The sequence below is a fragment of the Salmo trutta genome, chromosome 12, assembly GCF_901001165.1.
Source record: "Salmo trutta chromosome 12, fSalTru1.1, whole genome shotgun sequence".
Lineage (NCBI taxonomy): Eukaryota > Metazoa > Chordata > Actinopteri > Salmoniformes > Salmonidae > Salmo > Salmo trutta.
This window is the reverse complement of record NC_042968.1, coordinates 26,412,941-26,431,798: the sequence shown is the minus strand read 5'-3', so window position 1 is coordinate 26,431,798 and position 18,858 is coordinate 26,412,941. Positions and strand designations below refer to the sequence as shown.

Here is an 18,858-nt window from a genome sequence, read left to right as displayed (position 1 = left end):
TAATCAAATCAAATTGTATTGGTCGCATACAATCTTTTGCAGATGTTATTGCCGGTGTAGTGAAATTTGTAATTAAAGCTGCTTGACTTCCCCGCAATATGCAAACAAGCCAATCTTGATCACCATAATGATCATAATTCCCCACTTACCGAAAATTGTCATTGGCTCTGGATCCAATCACAAATTATAGATTACAGACTCGTTGCTAAATAGTGTGTTCTTATCATTGAAATCTACTTACTGTAAATTGAGCCAGGAAAATCTAACAAGACAAAGCCATATTCATCTGGGATGTTTGACATAGTAAACTGCATTCAACTCTGCAGTAAACAAAATATCTTGTTTGGAGAATTATACTGTTTGGAAAAAACACTGGGGTTGTATTCTCACATTAAACAATTGAATGAAATGTACAATTTGAAAAGTCCCGTTCTGGCTGCACAGCACTTCTTTTGTGCTGGATATGAGAGTGGTCATAATGAGATGATGGGTTATGCTGGGCTCCCTCTGGGTTGTTTCATATTAATTAAATTACCATCAGTGCCCCATACATCAGCTTAGTAACACAGATTTTTTTCAGCCAGTCGCTCAACATATTCACTCAACATAGTCTCTCAGCTTCATATTTGCTCAATTGTCATGTTTGCACCTTTATCATTGCCAGTGAAATATTACACTGGCTACTTTTGTCAGTGTCTGTATTCATTATAGTATCGCAGCTGTTGTTCACATGAAACCGTGTGTGACCATATTATGTGCAAGCTTTTCCAGCTACGCGTCATGTGAATGTTAGCAGTAACATACTGCTCTGACACATTCTGTTTCTGTCCTCGGTCCTCAGTCTCAGTCTCCACTCTCCTAATGGGGCTGTTTTTAACAAGATCCTATCTATCTTGACCTCTTAGGCTCGCCATGACACTGTCCCTCTCTGTAAATTGGGAGAGATAGAGACTTGTTTTCATCTCCTATATCTTGTCAGATTGCCTGATAAACAATGATTGATCTTGATCCAGTGTGCATTCTGCTCAACCTTTTGCTTGTATATGTAACCTCAGCAGCCGAGGCTCCCAGAGCTTCCCATTTCTGAGCCTGTTTCATAGCCATGCTGCAGCATGTATCACATCCAAGACCAGTTTTTACTCAACATCTGACTTTCCTCTAGTGGTTTGCCAATGGGCACACACTGGTTGAATCAATATTGTTTCAAATGTAATTTGTCAACAGGTCGTTACATCAATGTAGTTTCAACATAATCATCAGAACTATGTGTACATTAAAATCGCGTTGTAATGAGGTGCGTACTGGCGGCAGAGAAGTCAGGCGCAGGAGAACGAAAACTGATTTACAACGGTGTCGTTTAATAAACATAAACCACCGTCAACAGAACAATACATGAAACGGGTCAAACAAAACCCGGTAAACCAGCATACCGTAAATGCCAGCATACCGTGCACAAGCACTATAAGAAATAATTACGGACAAGGACATGGGGGGGAACAGAGGGTTATATACACAACATTTAATTGATGGAATTGGAACCAGGTGTGATGGAAGACAAGACAAAACCAATGGAAAATGAAAAGTGGATCGGCGATGGCTAGAAGGTCGGTGACGTCGACCGCCGAACGCCGGCCGAACAAAGAGAGGGACCAACTTCGGCGGAAGTCGTGACATGCGTAGAATATTCCACATAGAAATGTAAACAATCTTTCCATGACATAAACTGACCAGGTGAATCCAGGTGAAAGCTATGATCCCTTATTGATATCCACTTCAATCAGTGTAGATGAAGGGGAGGAGACAGGTTAAAGAAGTGTGTCATTCAGAAGGATGAATGGGCAAGACAAAAAAATGTAAATGCCTTTGAATGGAGTATGGTAGTAGGTGCCAGGCGCACCAGTTTGTGTCAAGAACTGCAATGCTGCTGGGTTTATCATGCTCAAGAATGGTCCACCAACAAAAGGACATCCGACATATTGGTGTGGCTGGCTTCCGGGTTAAGCGAGCAGTGTGTCAAGAGGCAGTGCGGCTTGGCAGGGTCGTGTTTCGGAGGACGCATGGTTCTCGACATTTCCCTCTCCGAGTCCGTACAGGAGTTGCAGCGATTGGACAAGACTGTAACTACCAATTGGATTTAAAAAAACTCCCTAGTTGATGACAAGCATACCCATAACATGATGCAACCACCACGATGCTTGAAAATATGAAGTGTGGTACATAGTGATGTTTTGTGTTGGATTTACCCCAAACATAATGCTATGTATTCAGGACATAAAGTTAATTTCTCTGCCAAATTTTATGCAGTTTTACTTTCGTGCCTTATTGGAAACAGGATGCATTTTTCTTCTGTACAGGCTTCATTTAGGTTAGTATTGTGGAGTAACTACAATGTTGTTGATCATCAGTTTCCTCCTATCACAGCCATTGAACTCTGTAACTGTTTTAATGTTTTAAAGTCACCATTGACCGGAAGGTGAAATCCCTGAGCGGTTTCCTTCCTCTCCAGCAATTGAGTTAGGAAAGACGCCTGTATCTTTGTAGCGACTGTGCATTGATACACCATCTGAAGTGTAATTAATAACTTCACCATGCTCAAAGGGATATTCAATGTCTGCTTTTTTTTACACATCTACCAATAGGTATCATTCTTTGTGAGGCATTGGAAAACATCCCTGGTCTTTGTGGTTGAATCTGTGTTTAAAATTCAGTGATCGGCTGAGAGACCTTACAGATAATTGAATGTGTGGGGTACAGAGATGAGGTAGTCATGCATTATTGCATACAGAGTGACTTGCACATTTGAACTCCTGCACTTATTTAGGCATGCCACAACAAATGGGTTGAATACTTATTGACTCAAGACATTTCAGCTTTACATTTTTTTATAATTTGTCAACATTTCTAAAAACATTAAAGTTTTAGAACATCTACTCATTCAAGGGTTTTTCTTTACTTTTACTATTTTCTACATCGTTGAATAATAGTGAAGACATCAAAACTATGAAATAACACATATGTAATTATTTTTCCTCTATAGTCTATTTATTGCCTTACCTCCCTAATCTTACTACATTTGCATACACTTTTCTATTGTGTTATTGACTGTATGTTTGTTTATCCCATGTGTAACTCTGTGTTGTTGTTTTTGTCGCACTGCTTTGCTTTATCTTGGCCAGGTCGCAGTTGTAAATGAGAACTTGTTCTCAACTGGCCTATCTGGTAAAATAAAGGTGAAATAAAAAATATTGAATCATCTAGTAATCAAAAAGTGTTAAACAAATCAAAATAGATTTTAGATTTTAGATTCTTCAAACAGCCACACTTTGCCTTGATGACAGCTTTGCATTCTTGGCATTCTCTCAACTAGCTTCACCTGGAAGGCTTTTCCAACAGTCTTGAAGGAGTTCCCACATATGCTGAGCACTTGTTGGCTGCTTTTCCTTCACTCTGTGGTGCGACTCATCCCAAACTATCTCAATTTGGTTGATGTCGGGGAATTGTGGAGGCCAGGTCATCTGATGCAGCACTCCATCACTCTCCTTCTTGGTAAAATAGCCCTTACACAGAATGGAGGTGTGTTGGGTCATTGTCCTGTTGAAAAACAAGTGATGGTCCCACTAAGCCCAAATCAGATGGGATGGTGTATCGCTGCAGAATGCTGTGGTAGCATGCTGGTTAAGTGTGCCTTGAATTCTAAATAAATCACAGACAGTGTCACCAGCAAAGCATCGCCACACCATAACACCTCCTCCATGCTTTACTGTGGGAAATACACATGTAGAGATCATCTGTTCACCCACACCATGTCTCACAAAGACATAGCGGTTGGAACCAAAAATCTCAAATTTGTACTCCAGACCAAAGGGCAAATTTCCACAAGTCTAATGTCCATTGCTCATGTTTCTTGGTCCAAGCAAGTCTCTTCTTCTTATTGGTGTCCTTTAGTAGTGGTTTCTTTGCAGCAATTTGACCATGAAGGCCTGATTCACACAGTCTCCTCTGAACAGTTGATGTTGAGATGTGTCTGTTACTTGAACTCCGTGAAGCATTTATTTTGGCTGCTATTTCTGAGGCTGGTAATTCTAATTAACTTATCATCTGCAGCAGAGGTAACTCTGGGTCTTCCTTTCCTGTGGCGTTCCTCAAGATAGCCAGTTTCATCATAGCGCTAGATGGTTTTTGCAACTGCACTTGAAGAAACTTTAAAAGTTCTTGATCTTTTCCGTATTGACTGACATTCCTGTCTTAAAGTAATGATGGACTGTTGTTTCTCTTTGCTTATTTGAGCTGTTCTTGCCATAACATGGACTTGGTCTTTTACCAAACAGGGCTATCTTCTGTATGCCCCCCTACCTTGTCACAAAACAACTGATTGACTCAAATGCATTAAGAAGTAAAGAAATTCCACAAATTAACTTTTAACAAGGCCCACCTGTTAATTGAAATGTATTCCAGGTGACTACCTCATGAAGCTGGTTGAGATAATGCCAAAAGTGTGCAAAGCTGTCATCAAGGAAAAGTGTGGCTATTTGAAAAATCTCAAATCTCAAATATATTTTGATTTGTTTAAAACGTGTTTGGTTACTACATGGTTCCATATGTGTTATTTCATAGTTTTGATGTCTTCACTATTATTCTACAATGTAGAAAATAATAAAAAATAAAGAAACACTCTTGAATGAGTGGGTGTTCTAAAACTTTGGACCGGTAGATATTAGAGGTAGCTGCACCTCAGATTCCAGAACAAATAAATGCTTCACAGATTTTATATATAAAAATGTCAACACCACCATGCTTTACTGTTGGGATGGTGCCAGGTTTCCTCCAAACGTGACGCATGGCATTCAGGCCAAATAGTTCAATATTGGTTTCATCAGACCAGAGAATTGTGTTTCTCATGTTCTGAGAGTTTTTAGTTGCGTTTTTGGCAATCTCCAAGCAGGCTGTGCCTTTTACTGAGGAGTGGCTTTCATCTGGCCACTCTACCATAAAGGCCTGATTGGTGGAGTGCTGCAGAGATGGTTGTCCTTCTGGAAAGTTCTCCCATCTCCACAGACGGAGAAGGACCTTGGTCACCTCCCTGACCAAGGCCTTTCTCCCCGGATTGCTCAGTTTGGCTGGGCGGCCAGCTCTAGGAAGAGTCTTGGTGGTTCCAAACTTCTTCCATTTAAGAATGATGGAGGCCACTGTGTTCTTGGGGACCTTCAATGCTACAGACATTTTTTGGTACCCTTCTCCAGATCTGTGCCTCGACAGCTCTATGGAGATCTACGGACAATTCCTTCGACTTCGTGGCTTGGTTTTTGCTCTGACATGCACTGTCAACTGTGGGAACTTATATAGACAGGAGTGTGCCTTTCCAAATCATGTCCAATCAATTGAATTTACCAGAGGTGGACTCCAATCAAGTTGTAAAAACATCTCAATGTATATATTGTTCTGATGATGAGGTTGAAATTAGACTGATGTAACAATCTGTTAGTTAGTTTACGTCAATGTCTGTAAGATTACGTTTTACCCTAATGTCAATGTTTACAACAATGCTGGTTGAAATTAGATGAGAACAGTACTGGTTGATGACTTTTTTGAAATCCAATGTATTTTCCACGTTGATTCCATGTCACAATATGTTGAGAAATTATATTGAAACAACACTGATTCAACCAGTGTGTGCCAGTTGGTACCCAGGGAATCATTGGTGTTTGGAATAACAGTGCCCTCAGGGAGTTTGAGTCAACATGGTCTCATTAGACTTGATCAAAATGCTGACACATGGACATCTGTTTGAGTAGGGGTCAGGGTGAGCTGTTTTTCCATAGTGAGCCTCGCAAACATTAAATTAGTTCTCTCTAATCCATCATCCCCTAAAATGAGGGTTAAAGTTGTATGGTTTTTATATTGCTCACAGCATGTTTATAAGTTGTTGGATGCGGAACATCATCCTCAGATTTTGTGTCATTAATCAGAGTCTTCTTTCTGGGCTCATTAATTCCAAATAAAAAGTCACGCTACATGTTTTTCTGCTGTATTTGCTACGGGTGTGAAGCATGATAAAGTAGATCCTTCAACTAAACTCAATAAACACTTCCCTCACTTACTGCTTGATTTCAGCTGTCACATCACTCAGATATATAGTATGTATATATGTATATTTCCTAAACAAGCTTTTATAATATTATGTGGGGTGGTAGATTAAAAAAAAAACACTTACCCAGCTGGTAGCTTTTTAAATGTTTTACTTTATCGCTTTACTTTATCACAGTATAGTGTCAGAGATATTACTGATGTTAAAACTAATAGTTCTCCAACTCAGTGGCTGCTTGTTATGTTTTCTTATGTGGTTGTGTATCCTCTGTGAAAATCAATGGTAGTTCTCTACATTTATTAATGTTCTCTATAAACATTATCAAGTCAGGGCCATGTTGCCTGTTTGCAGAGGAGAAATAAACTGTGTTTAGCTCGCTTGAGAGTTGCCATTTAATGTGTTTAGTACCAGGGGAGCCATAGTACCACATCACTGCTTATGAGAGAGACCTTCCTGTCAGCAGTTCAGGATAATAAGAAAACATGAGCTATTGTTTCTCCCAATTAGATGGTTGATCATCACAGTGATCCTTCATCAATGCTCCTCATCCTTTCTGCTCTCATATAGATTGCTGATAATATATGCCATTTCGATGCTTTTATCCAAAGTGACTTACCATAATGCATGCTTATATATTTTTTACGTATGGGTGGTACCAGGAATCAAACCCTCTATACAGACATTGCAAGAGCCATGCTCTACCAACTGAGCTACAGAGGACCTTTGATGCCATTTCCAACATAAAGCTGGGAGTTCGACTAACTTTGGTAACACTCAATGCAACACTTGATACTTCACTTCTGTTGACACTGTGTTAGATATGTAAGGTGGCGATGCATAGCAGTAGTTAAATGATATGATTTTGGTTATTATACACACAGTCATTGTCATCATTTGCAACATAATGTTGTGCCTTGGTATGCCTCCACCATCAGCTAATCCCTTTGTAACATGTAGATGCTGTGAATTCAATCAATGTGGGTCAGTTAGATCAGAAAAGGCCACAGAGTTAACTGTCATCATGCTGTATCTCTTACCAACATGCTGCACACGTTCACTTTTTCAATATACTGGGTGTGTCATTCAGTATTAACATACAAATAGCTTTGTCTTAATGAACTGCAGGTCCAACATGTAAAACCCATATTTTGTTGTTTAAACACTTGTTCTCTACAATCTGCATCAATGTTGTGCTATTGGCGTTTCTCTCTAAGCTTGTTGTCATGATTTGGGATGAGTTGATTTTCCTTTTAGACCCAGACAGACAGTAATCGTTTACACAGTGTTCTACTCCTGCAATAGACTGAGATGTGAAAGTGGGCCTGGGAAGTATATTATGTTTCTTCCAGCGTGGACAGAACACAGACAGTGGGAGTATCTGCCGCAAAGCCTCCTTTGAAGGAATCAGCCAGTACGTTTAATTGGCATCAATTATTCATTAGTGTAATTGTACATTGTTCAGCAAGGTTGACAGAGTTTTATTACCGGCATGCAGTGAATGCTCCTGCATACAGATTGGTTGGTGATTAATTTAATTCTGGAACTAATTTGGTTGACACTGAGATCTTGCTCCTTGCTTGTGAGTTATTAATTCATGGCAGCAACATTATTTTCTGTTCTGTTGGCATTCATTTTTTTCTTCTGTTCTTTTCATATTTGCAAAATGTCCTCTGTCTGCATATGCACACACACTTTTATCCACAACATAACCAATACACTCTTGACATCTTCCTTAATGGAAGCCAAATAGAAGTGTGGCACTTAACAGTCAACTGTTAATGCTGTCAGCACAGTTGTGATAATATCTGCACATTTGGATAGAAGCCTCATTTTAATATAAGAGGCCTTTGGTGTTAATGTCTACACCCAAGAGAATATTAAATACTCTAACTTTTACCCTTAAGCTATACATTCTTAAGATAATCTATATAATGCACAGTGAGCTTGGAAGCATATTCCTGCACGTCTCGAAATCTGTCTTAAAAACTTCAAAGGCATTTCTGTGGTATTTCTAATTGTAGTATCTTGGTTGTGTACCTTGATCAACAACACAACCTTGCGTCTGATATTTCAGACTCCCAGTGAACAACATTCTTCTGCATCCAGTCATTGTGGAATGGTAAGTTGCAACTTGTTTCTGTTTGCTGCACTTTCACTCTCTGAGATTCTGCAGTGTTAACTATGTGATTTGTTTTGTCAAATTGAAGATTGAAACACTTCTGAAATGACAGACATGCTCATTATCTCTGATCAATCAATTAAGGTCTGATTGTTTTACAGAAATTGAATAAAAAAATGGTCCATCAAACTCGAAACTGAGAAAAATCCAAATATTGCTTTGATAAAATACTGAAATGCCGCTTTAATAAAAGATTAAATGAACAATAATGAATCCTTGTTAATTGAAACTTCATAGAGAATTTGAATCTCTTTGGACCCTCTGTGTAATTCTGAAAAGAGTGGTAGGTTCTGTATTCTGATGTAATAAAGTATAACAGAGTAACTGCATCATTCAACTCTCTTTCAGCTTACATGTTACCTTTCTCACTGATTTGACATAATAATGTTTTGTAGAAGGTAGTTTTCCATCAGAACACATCCATCCTGTTATAGATAATATTTTATATTGGCTACGACTATTTAAGAAGTTTTCTTTGAAAAAAGTATTTGTGAAAGACGTTCAAGACCTATTTCTGAACTGTTGGGGGTCAATTGAAAAGCTTTCATCTCTCAGACTTCCAGATTCCAGACAATCAGGAGGAGCAGCTGCATTTTGGAGACGTTTAGATTTTTTTTTGCTAAATTTGATCAGTAAAGTACTTTGAATCTGCAGGCGCCCAGCACCCTTTCATGTTTATTTTCATGGCGTGTTAGATACAGTAGGTTGTGTGTGATCAAAGGCCAGGCAAATTATAAGGAAGAGTTAATGGTCAAGCTATGAAACATCTCCATCCTCAATTTTCCTCTTAAGCTTCACTGCCATTTCAAATGACTTTCTACATCCCATTTGGTGCATGTTATTTTATTCCATATACTGTAGAAAGATCTCAGTCCATACGCCTCTTGATTGCACCCTTGAACTGTAAAAACGGGTTCCGGTCATTTGTGTTAGTGCTCCTTCTATGAACCTAGATGGCCCAAAACTGAAGCTCTGATTTTAAAGTGTCAGACTTTCTCCCCATTCCCTCTAAAACATGTTATATTGTAGCCAATGCTTTGATATCTATGCATAGTCACTTTACCCCTACCTACATGTACAAATTACCTCGACTAACGTCCTCCCCTGTACATTGACTCATTATTGTTATGTAATTTTATTGTGTTACTTTTAGTTGAATTTTTTACTTCAGTTTATTTAGTAAGTATTTTTTAACTCTATTTCTTGAACTGCTTCTTTGGTTAAGAGCTTGTAAGTACATATTTCACGGTAAGTTGTGTTCGGCGCATTTGACAAATACAATTTCATTTGATTTAGGAGTTTTACCAAAATGTCTCTCTGTTGTACAGGAAATTAACCGAAATGACATTTAAATGTCACAATTTTTTATAACCACTATAGTTTAAGTCAATAAAAACATAGTGTTAGTTCTAGAGCATCTTTACTCTCAGACCCACCAGTGAGACAGCAGCTATTGCAGCATCAGCCTCCTGAGGTAATTGTGTTTATGCTGTCAGAACCAGTGCTTTTCCCTGGGCTGTTTATGGCCTCCCAGGCATAGCCCTAAGCCAGCCTTCTCAGCTGTAATAGTCTTCGTGCTTGCCTGGCTGCCCCTGGCATTAGGCTCAGACCTTTACCTCTATAGGAAGACGGTTCATTATGGCTACACTCCTCTCTGCTGCAAACTTTCCATTTCTTTCTCTCCTTACTTATTACCAAAGAGAGTTCAAGGGCCTTAACGTCCTGATGAACTGACATTTTCTCAAATTAGCTAAATCACCATTCAGGCACGTTTCCTAGTGGGGAAAGATAAAATCATATTTTTAGGCATGAGAGTTTTGTAACCAGGCCTTTTTGAGGTAATTCATATTTACCAGTATGATGTGTGTTAGTTTGAGGGGTTGATTAAGGACATGAAATGTACAAAAAAAATGCATGAAATGAAATGTATGCATTCACTACTGTAAGTCGCTCTGGATAAGAGCGTCTGCTAAATGACTAAAATGTAAAAAATGAAATGTAACACCCATTAGAATAGTTCTGTTACAGTACTCTGTAGAATATCCACCCGTAACCATTGGTTACTACTTATTTTCTTATTTGGAACTATTTTTGTAAAGTCTTATTAGTCTACTGTGGCTGTTTCACACTGAGTCATCTGAGGTGGTGACTGCATCTCTAATGTGAAGAGAATCATTAAGACATAAATGGTGGTAGAAACCATAACCAAGAATAGAATCAGAAAAACACCTCACTAACAATATGGTAAGAAGCTGATTTCCCTGTGTGCATGTTTGTGTGTGTGTGTGTGTGTGTGTGTGTGTGTGTGTGTGTGTGTGTGTGTGTGTGTGTGTGTGTGTGTGTGTGTGTGTGTGTGTGTGTGTGTGTGTGTGTGTGTGTGTCAGCAGTGAGGAAAGGATGAGTAATGTGAGTGTTAGCTGAATTCATTATACACCTGTTTATTGAAGTTTCACCTCAACATCGACATAGATTTACTTCCAATGCTATGAACAGATGGGCTTTCATATCACTTTTTCTATCACAGCCCCCCACTCTAACACACACACACAGCTTTGGCTTTCTTGGTGGTACTGTTGCCTCTGGCTGGGTGCTATACTGTAGACCTAGATAATGTGTGTTTGTGCATGATAAAATATAGTAATCTACACCTGGCATGCTAACGTTAAGCAGTTGATCTAATCTAATGAACATAGAGAAGAGGCCCTTGACTCCTTGTTCCTTCTAATCCTGCAGCCGACTGACTAAGACTGACATGGAGCTGGAGGTTCTGCGATACACTAACCGGATTTCCAGTGAAGCCCATAAAGAGGTTAAATCCTGCAGGACAGACAGATAGACATACCTGCCACAGGGGGAGAAGGAGCTCCAGGTTCTGACTCATGTAATTTTTAAAGGGAGGTATCTGTGCATTTTGGAAATGGGATGTCAGGATCTTCTGAGGTGCAGCATTCAGCCTATGAATATGTTCTAAATGCAGAAGGAAGTTTACAGCCTGCTAGCAATGTAACAGACGTGAACCCACTATAGCGTCTTGATGCTACCCTATACAGATTACATTGATTCTATGTATTAGGACTGTAAACATAAAGTACTATAAACTACTAAGATAGCCTACATAGCTACAGATCTTAGGCATCAATTCCCACCTTGCAACTACTGGGAACATCAACCACCAGGCACTATAGTGTCGACCTAAAAGGCTTAGCCATCCCATATCCATGCAACATGGCAGGATCATGGTATTATCTCCCATTCTACACAGGCTCGTAGTAATAAAAGCAAACACTACGATGGGGACAATTCATACAGTCCCTCCTGACAGTCAAGCTGGGCCAACCCTGGTCCCATTAAGAAAAAGGTGCCTGAATGGTTGGGGTTCAAAGCTCTACCCTCCATACACTCTCTCCTGTTATCCATACTTAAAAGTATTGTCTTAAAATGTTTTCTCAGAGAAGTGCAGGGCAGTCAAGGAGCAGAAGTGATATGTGCCTTTGGAAGCTTTAGAGTAATGGACTAATCCAGATTGATGGTCACATTCTGTAATGGAAATAAAATAATTGCTAGCAGTGAATTAAAATATGAAAGGGGTTTCTTCTAGGAAATGCAATATTTATGCACTTGCTGGCTTTTTATTGGCAAAATAAATTACGAATGTGATGACAAATAGATATTGAGTTGGGTTGTCATCTCGGCTCCAAAATAACAAATACAAATTGAGCCTGACGACTCCTCTTGATCAATGGAAAACAATTTGATGTTGAAATCTCTAGGTAGTATTTCCCACAATGGATGAAATACTTGAAGAATATTTCATTAATTATCTCAATTATATCAGAATACAATATCCATAGTATATTCTAAAAATAATAACAAGGGGAAAAAATGCCATATTTAGACAGTTAAAGTTAAAGTTACATTTTCTTCCAGTCTCCATGTCCTAATACATGCTGGATATAACCCAAAAGTATTCCCCTGCACTGCAGGAAATGTTTCCACTGCCCCATCACGTAGGGGTGTCCTTGACAGACAAGGCCAATCGCTGCTCCAGGTTTGCCCGACCTTGAGCAGCCTGAGGCACTGAACCTGCTTGTGGTCTCATGTTCTGCAATAAAGCCGTTGATGTACGTATATTAACCGACATTGGTCTTCATAAGTGCCAGAATCACGAAGGACTTATAAAGACAAATACCTCTGCTTTTCTGCAGGCCGCTGTTCTCTCCTTTATTGCTGCATATCCTCTGAGAGAGGTACAGGACTCTGGAGGCAACAATGAAGTGAAAACAAATGGATCCTGAATGCAGAAATGAATTTAAAAATCCAATAGTGTTATGGGTTCAATACAGGGGCATGGCATACCGAGTGCCGGTGATATTAGGTTCGTATAATTTCAGCAGAACTGGTCATGCAAGAAAACTGCTCTAGAGAATTAGCACTAAATCCAGCAGGGGAAATCTGAGTGAAACTAAAAACCTGACAGAGCTTTGTTAAGATGCAACATGTCAATGGGTAAAGGCCAGGTCTTAGGCATTAATTCATGCAGTCATATTAAGTCATTAACATCATACCTATTGGTCTCTCTCGTTGCATCTTACTTACGTCTTACTTACATACATACATGCATCTTACATACATACAGTTGAAGTCGGAGGTTTACATACACCTTAGCCAAATACATTTAAACTCAGTTTTTCACAATTCCTGACATTTAATCCTAGTAAAAATCCCCTGTCTTAGGTCAGTTAGGATCACCACTTTATTTTAAGAATGTGAAATGTCAGAATAATAGTAGAGAGAATGATTTATTTCAGTTTTTATTTCTTTCATCACAGTCCCAGTGGGTCGGAAGACACTAAATTAGTGTTTGGTAGCATTGCCTTTAAATTGTTTAACTTGGGTCAAACGTTTCGGGTAGCCTTCCACAAGCTTCCCACAATAAGTTAGGTGAATTTGGGCCATTCCTCCTGATAGAGCTGGTGTAACTGAGTCAGGTTTGTAGGCCTCCTTGCTCGCACACACTTTTTCAGTTCTGCCCACAAATTTTCTATAGGACTGAGGTCAGGGCTTTGTGATGGCCACTCCAATACCTTGACTTTGTTGTCCTTAAGCCATTTTTCCACAACTTTGGAAGTATGCTTGGGGTCATTGTCCATTTGGAATACCCATTTGCGACCAAGCTTTAACTTCCTGACTGATTTCTTGAGATGTTGCTTTAATATATCCACATCATTTTCCTCCCTCATGATGCCATCTATTTTGTGAAGTGCACCAGTCCCTCCTGTAGCAACGCACCCCCACAACATGATGCTGCCACCCCCGTGCTTCACGGTTGGGATGGTGTTCTTCGGCTTGCAAGCCTCCCCCTTTTTCCTCCAAACATGACCAAACAGTTCTATTTTTGTTTCATCAGACCAGAGGACATTTCCATTGTACTAGAGTACGATCTTTGTCCCCATATGCAGTTGCAAACCGTAGTCTGGCTTTTTTATGGCGGTTTTGGAGCAGTGGCTTCTTCCTTGCTGAGCGGCCTTTCAGGTTATGTCGATAAAGGACTCGTTTTACTGTGGATGTAGATACTTTTGTACCTGTTTCCTCCAGCATCTTCACAAGGTCCTTTGCTGTTGTTCTGGGATTGATTTTCACTTTTCGCACCAAAGTACGTTCATCTCTAGGAGACAGAAAGCGTCTCCTTCCTGAGCAGTATGACGGCTGCGTGGTCCCATGGTGTTTATACTTGCGTACTATTGTTTGTACAGATGAACGTGATACCTTCAGGCATTTGGAAATTGCTCCCAAGGATGAACCAGACTTGTGGTTGTCTACAATTTTATTCTGAGGTCTTGGCTGATTTCTTTTGATTTTCCCATGATGTCTAGCAAAGAGGCACTGAGTTTGAAGGTAGGCTTTGAAATACATCCACAGGTACACCTCCAATTGACTCAAGTGATGTCAATTAGCCAATCAGAAGCTTCTAAAGCCATGACATCATTTTCTGGAATTTTCCAAGCTGTTTAAAGGCACAGTCAACTTAGTGTATGTAAACTTCTGACCCACTGGAATTGTGATACAGTGAATTATAAGTGAAATAATCTGTCTGTAAACAATTGTTGGAAAAATTACTTGTGTCATGCACAAAGTAGATGTCCTAACCGTCTTGCCAAAACAATAGTTTGTTAACAAGACATTTGTGGAGTGGTTGAAAAATGAGTTTTAATGACTCCAACCGAAGTGTATGTAAACTTCTGACTTCAACTGTACATATACACACTTTTTTAGAATATACCTTTATTATTCTCCGCAAACCCTACCTCCCCTCCCCCAATTGGAGTAAACTAATAAACAATAACACTTAGGCTTCTACCTTCAGTTTATGCATATTATACACATTTTACAGACACAATCTATTTTACAATAGTTATATTTTGTTTGTTTTTAGTCCTTCCTCTATTTCTGATGTCCATCCAGTTTGATTTCTATTTGTAACTGTGCTATTTCACAACATTTCTGAACCTACGGTATTACATTTTACAGACCCTGTATGTTTTACATTGGTTATCTTGTTGTTATTAGTCACACCCTTCAGCTCCATTCAACCCCTCCCATCTATCTCTTAACACCATCCATTTTGGATTTCTATTTGCCATATATTTTTCAACTGTGCTGTGATGCTTCACAAAAGTACTGAACCTTTATATTCTCATAGCTTCTACAGATATTAAATTAAAGATAAACATTTTTGCTAAAATAATTATTATATTATTGATCGATTGACTATGACTTTTCAAATCACCCAGTATTGCTATCTGCAGCGTTAGTTCTAGGTAAATGTTGCAGTTCTTCAGCCATTCCTGGACCTGTGACCAAAAACAAGCTACATATGGACAATACCAAAATAAATGATCTAATGACTCTGCCTCCTCACAGCAGAATCTGCAGAGCTGGGAAGATTGTATCCCCCATATATATGACATTCTATTGGTTGCAAGAATTTTGTATAATATTTCGAAATAGAAAAATTCAAAGTTTTGAATCCGGCATTGTTTGCGTATCAGGTCATAATCTATGTGCCATGGAATCGGTACATCAAAAATCTCTTCCCAACTATTTTGCAATTTATATGGCACAGCTGTCAATTGTTTGGTCCTTAAATGAAATTGGTATATGTTTTTATTCATCACAATTTTCTTTAACCATTTATAGTCTTTAATACAGGGCCGACAGACAAGTTCCTTACTTTTTCCTCCTTCTATTTGTCTCTTCCATTTTTGTGGTAATGCTGCAGTTAGTTGGTTGTAATTTTGGATAGAGAAGACATTTCCATATGTCTGTGTTAGCTGCATGTGTGACATAACTCCACCAGTCATATTAATGACATAATTTCCAAAAATTATACCTTTAAAAAAAACAAATAGAAAAATATGTTATTTTTTTATCAATTAGTATATTTGAGTTTAACCACAATATTTGTTAAGTGTGAGTGTGTATCTCTGTGCAGTCAGACCTTTGATTTTGTGCCACCAGGGCCACAATAATATGCCCCCTCTCTGAATTGGTCTCTCTCGTTGCATCTTACTTAACTAAATAACCATATTAGAAATGTGTAATATTTCCACTTAATTACTTAGTTAGTCTAAATCTGCCTGTCTGTTTAATTGAACATTAAGTTTCACAGAGAACAAACGCGATTGGGCATTCTGGGTAAACAACTAAATATAACTAACTGGAAGCAGTTAATCAGCTTCCTTGCTGTAATATTCGTTTTACTGTTATAGTCTTGGAATGCGATGTGACTTATTGTATACTACTCTTCTAGTCATGAATGTTAAAACAATATGTAACAGGGCAATATGATTTTTTTAAAGAAGGAAAGGCACAGGTCTTCTTTTACTATTCACATGACATACAGCATTTGGACATTCAGTGTGTCTACCATGCAGGTTATTCAGGTGAAACCAAGATACCACTGTTGAAATTGAACAATGTAACAAAATGCACTGATGTCCCATCTATTGGCCAACAGGGAGGATGTTTTACTCTGGAGCCCCTATATTCTGTCTCCAGCTGAGGGATGAAGATGTGCGCCCTGTCCCAAGGCCTCCCCAGTCTTATCAATCTGACTAGAGGAGGGCTGTGCAGCCGTTTGATCCTTGGTCCTGCTTGATGAGAAGGCGGTGTGCAGAAAAATGTTAAAGGCTCTGGGCTGGGGAATACTGACACTGCATTAACTTGATGTAGTGTATTATAACAGGATCCAGATGTGACATTGTCCCACTTCCACTTGGAGCTCTTGCACTAATTCAGTATGGATGGAGCTAGGAGGATTCAGTGACACGTTTGGCTGCAGTGTCCTTCACTGTTGTTTTCCCATTCCACTGCTCGCTCTGATGATGTAATTTGTCATCATAGAAGAAGCTACTACAGCTCAATGATAAGAGCGCTGCCGCATGTCAACATAATTTTATTTTATAAAGTTATAGTTTTCTTTGTATAATCGTCCCTGTCTTTTATCCTTTTGGACACCTGAAGGCAGCCAAAATGTTTGTGCATAATTAAGCAATAAACTTCCTTCCTTCACTGGCATAACTGTTTAATGAGGCAAATTATTTCCTGGGATGAAAATGTCAAAGTGTGAGTAGAGTGGAAGAAAACACATTTGCATGTACTAGTATGCTGCTCTGCTCTGCCTGCTCTGCTCTGCCTGCTCTGCTCTGCTCTGCCCTGCCTGCTCTGCTCTGCTCTGCTCTGCTCTGCCTGCTCTGCTCTGCCTGCTCTGCTCTGCCTGCTCTGCTCTGCTCTGCTCTGCCTGCTCTGCTCTGCCTGCTCTGCTCTGCCTGCTCTGCTCTGCTCTGCTCTGCTCTGCTCTGCTCTGCTCTGCTCTGCTCTGCCTGCTCTGCTCTGCCTGCTCTGCTCTGCTCTGCCTGCTCTGCTCTGCTCTGCTCTGCTCTGCTCTGCCTGCTCTGCTCTGCTCTGCCTGCTCTGCTCTGCCTGCTCTGCTCTGCTGCTCTGCTCTGCTCTGCTCTGCCTGCTCTGCTCTGCTCTGCCTGCTCTGCTCTGCCTGCTCTGCTCTGCTCTGCTCTGCCTGCTCTGCTCTGCCTGCTCTGCTCTGCTCTGCCTGCTCTGCTCTGCCTGCTCTGCTCTGCTCTGCTCTGCTCTGCCTGCTCTGCTCTGCTCTGCCTGCTCTGCTCTGCCTGCTCTGCCTGCTCTGCTCTGCCTGCTCTGCTCTGCCTGCTCTGCCTGCTCTGCTCTGCCTGCTCTGCTCTGCCTGCTCTGCTCTGCCTGCTCTGCCTGCTCTGCTCTGCCTGCTCTGCTCTGCCTGCTCTGCCTGCTCTGCCTGCTCTGCTCTGCCTGCTCTGCTCTGCCTGCTCTGCTCTGCTCTGCCTGCTCTGCCTGCTCTGCTCTGCTCTGCCTGCTCTGCTCTGCCTGCTCTGCTCTGCCTGCTCTGCTCTGCCTGCTCTGCTCTGCTCTGCCTGCTCTGCTCTGCCTGCTCTGCTCTGCCTGCTCTGCTCTGCCTGCTCTGCTCTGCCAAGGTGACTGGCTTCAGTTGGACTTGACAGGGTCAGCCTTCCTGAGCACTGTCTTCCTCCTGGGACGTCATTACATTTCTGTTTCCAGCACCTGAGCCTCTTTGACGCCTCCGGTCACGTCCCTCCCGACTCCCTGTTCTATGATGTGATGTCCTCGTTCCGTGGCCCCGGCTCAAATTGAAATCAAAAGTTTCTCCAGAGGCTGGTCCGTCAGTGTTGTGGAGTCTATGGAGAGATCTGGCTGGCTGTGTCAGACGGCCAAATACAACTGGCCCTTTCCAGGTCATTGCAGCGCTTGCCCTAGATTATTATAGTACCATATCACAGATAGGTTGTGTTCAGTAGGCACGAAATGGAAGAAAACGGAGTGAAGCAGGGAGGTACTATCTGAAAATGTCCAGTAAGAAACATATTGTAATGACGTGGCTAGATCATAAAGGAACAATTGTCCAGAAAGAGGGTTGAGTTTACGAATTCACGGTTCACACAGGCTACTATTTGGCCGTAGCCCACGCCAAATAAATGAAGGATACCCGTATAAAACAACCGTGACCTTCTCTTGTGAAGACCAGACGTAAGAGAGAGAGAACAATGGCTAAACATGGCATTCTGTGGTTGGCAGATAGCAGGTTGACTGGCACGTCGGACCCCGCGAACACTGGGTACTGGTAAGTACAACAAAGCCAACGAACAACAAACAGCATAACACACAGCTGTCTGTGCAGGTCGCTACAATGTGTTATAGTTTTCTTAAGCATGGCCCTGATTACGTGGACTGCAGATTTGTTCTCTTGTTCTATGCATGTGCATGGCAAGTGTTTCTTTCTGCTACCCGGCTGAGGCATTTAGTGAAACGTGTTCCTATTGAACTGAAACACTGTAACCTTTTAGCTGTGTTACACTGCAGACTATGGCAGAGGGGACAACACAATATTTCAAACTTTCAAATGAAACAAAACAATTGAGCTGATATTGAATTTCGTGTCTACTGAGACTACAAGTACACATCGGTAATTTGTGTTTGTCTTCATTCCTCATGATGTCTTGAGGGCTTGAGTTAGAGTGGCACACAT

At 40.5% G+C, this 18,858-nt stretch overlaps 1 long non-coding RNA gene across 1 annotated transcript; it reads left to right on the top strand.

Moving 5' to 3' along the window:
- Positions 1 to 8,169: 8,169 nt before the first annotated feature.
- LOC115202707 (uncharacterized) lies at positions 8,170 to 11,066 on the top strand. Its single transcript, XR_003880024.1, has 2 exons — positions 8,170 to 8,204; positions 10,998 to 11,066. It is a non-coding gene; the product is annotated as an uncharacterized LOC115202707 (long non-coding RNA).
- The last annotated feature ends 7,792 nt before the right edge of the window (positions 11,067 to 18,858 follow it).